The sequence below is a fragment of the Pterocles gutturalis genome, unplaced genomic scaffold, assembly GCF_000699245.1.
Source record: "Pterocles gutturalis isolate BGI_N339 unplaced genomic scaffold, ASM69924v1 scaffold5031, whole genome shotgun sequence".
NCBI lineage: Eukaryota > Metazoa > Chordata > Aves > Pterocliformes > Pteroclidae > Pterocles > Pterocles gutturalis.
The window spans coordinates 51,979-54,808 of NW_010102848.1; positions in this window are offsets into that span (position 1 = coordinate 51,979).

Consider the following 2,830-nt stretch of genomic DNA (forward strand, 5'->3'; position numbering starts at 1 on the left):
GCTTTCTTCTAAATGTAGCCTCAGTTTGTGCCTTTATTTCATACAGGTGCCAAAGCCCATCTCATTATGTGGCTCTGTGGCATCGTGGATCCAGCCATCTGTCTTTACTCAAATGAAGCCTACTGAAGTAAATATGAGTGTCTCCCGGTAAAACTGATACAGCCCTTTGCAGTCTCTTTCAGAAGAACGTTTTTCATACTGTGTTGAGAATAGAAGTGTCTCTGTATTGCTTATAGAGAACTGAACAAAAATATTTGTATGCCAGAGCTTCTCCTTCTTTTCCTGCCCTTTCTTTCCAATGAATTTACTTCAGATGTGCATCTCTGAGTGATAAAAGACATCCCCATGGAAAAGTGGGAGCATCTCCTGTTGCAAAGAGGAGGCTAAATGCTGATCTCAGGTATGGATTTGAAGCAGGTTAGTGGATACCTGAAGAATCCTTCCAGGTGTGGCTCTGCAAGAGCAGAACTCCCATATTCATTTCGCTCCTCTTCTTCCCGAGGCAGAGGATGGAAGGAGCAGTTGCTTCAGCACCAAAGCTTAAGGTCTTTACTTAAGGAATTCAATTGGCTGCATTGACTCTAGGCTTTATCGGGATTTAGACTTTTGGAGTTCCAACTTTGGAGTACCTGTTACAAGCTCAGGATGGACACCAGCATGGCTGGAGATCTGCACGCAAGCTCACAAAAGATGTGACTGTACAGGTGGAGTGGAGAAAGGGAGGGGCCATGGATCCTGCCTACAAAGGTCCTGAATAACAAAGATCTAGAGATGAGTGCATGTTCCATTAAGTAGTAGCATTACATATACACACCTGTCAGGAATTATACAGTTTACGTTGTCACTTAGGATATGGGGCTCCTTTTCTGATGAGTTTCACTAATTCTGTTTTCTACTCTGTCCATTACACCAGCTAGTAAGCTTACAAAAGCATGTTTTTTACTGTTGAACTTTTTCTGTGTACTTCTTTGTCATTTAGTAGTGCCTTTTGTAATCCGTGCCATATTCTTCTGTCTTCCATAGTATGGTCCCATAGCACTGGATGTGGTAAGACTCAGGGGACAAAATAGTAATTTCTTCAGTAGAGGCCTTGCCTGGTCATAGGCTTAATGATTTTCTGCGTCTTTGTCAAACAATGGTGTTATCTCCAGTTGAAAAACTGCCAATAAACATGACTTTTTACTGTGTGATAAATTTAATGTCACTTTAGTATGTCGGGGCTAAAGAGGACATTTATGAATGAATGATGAATAAGCAAGGCCCATTCCCTACTCTATGCCCATTACAGAATTAAATGGTAGAATTTGGTCTGTTTATACATTCTATGACTTATAGAAATTTTAACTTTAAAGTAGCTCGCTTTTGGTGTTGGAAAGGCTCTTGTAGTTGAAGCATACGCCTTAAGTGAGTACCAGATAAAAATGCAAATGGCATTTCTCAATTTCAGTTTATTTCATTTAAATGTAGAATAGTGTTGGATGGCTTTTTTTAATGTTTGTTCACTTAATGGGCACATAAGTCATATCTGCCTGTATGGTCTATTTACTTTTTAGGTCAGATTTGACACATGTATGTGTTATTTCAGGAGTGTAATCACTCAACTTGTTGCTGGTTTCAGAGAACTCTTTTATACTCAGGTCCTTGTGAATTGAATTAAATGGCTAAAAGATGAATTTGGTGTGGGGAACAAATAAATAGTTTGATGGATATTATGCCTCTAATTAAACAGTGTGAACCAGAGGATGGTTCTTTGTTATATTTCTGTTTGGAAGGCCAAATGTTCCAAGCATTTGAGCCAGCCCTCATACCTTAAATTTTAAGACGCTGAAATTGGTAAGGTCCTTCTAATGCTGGTGGAGATATGCCTGACCTCTTGAGGTATTTGCGGTTTGTCAGTCCGTATTATTGAAACCTGTAGTTTAAATTCAGTAATTTCCCATGTTGAAAAAGAACAGGGCATTTCCAAAATTGTAATATTGTACTATGTATATGAAAAATCTATAGGTGTTCTTGATGAATAACAATGCACTCTGACAGCAAAGAATCAACACAAAAAAATTAGGTCACAGCAGCTTGCTTGCTCTTTACACTGGCATGGTTGATTGGTTATTCTCATCACCCTTTGTTTAAAATCATTTCAGAATTAATTGGCGTTCATTAACGCAAGTCTTTGTAGCAGAATTGCAGAAACAGTCATTAATGTAGCTAATAAACATAAAAAAGAAAAAAGGATCCTATTACCAGGTCCCTACAGGCTGTTAACTAACATTTTGAATAAGAATACATAAACATAAATTAAACATTTTTACAAACTGCTAAGGATGTGGGAATTTAGCATGGTGGTCTGTAGTAATGCTTTGAAACAATTTGTTATATTATGTCGATTTTTTTAAGGTTTCTTCTATAATTAGTGGTCCTGATTAGCTTAGATTTTCACTGCAGTCATGCAGGTTTCTTAAGAGGTCTGTCTACCTCTGCCAGCTACTACAGATGAGGCTCTGATCCTTCTCCCCTGAGTTCAGTGAGTGTTTTTCTTGAGGAATATAGAGGTTCAGGTTTCTTTTGTGATGTTCTGAGACAAAATGGAGCAAACTTAGAAGCTAGAAGTTCTGGTTGAGGGCCCAACAGGAGATACTGAGTGGTGCAAGCATCACCTCCCTCATTTGTGTGGGTGAAGGTTGGTAGCTGACTTTGGGTGCTCTGCCATCTGGCTTTCATGTTAGCTTGAGTTAGACCAGCTCAGTAAAATACACTCTCAAATCTGTGTGTTGATTACAGGATTTCCCTTGTTTGGGCTGTTGCCCTGATTTGGTGGAATGTGCAATTCAGA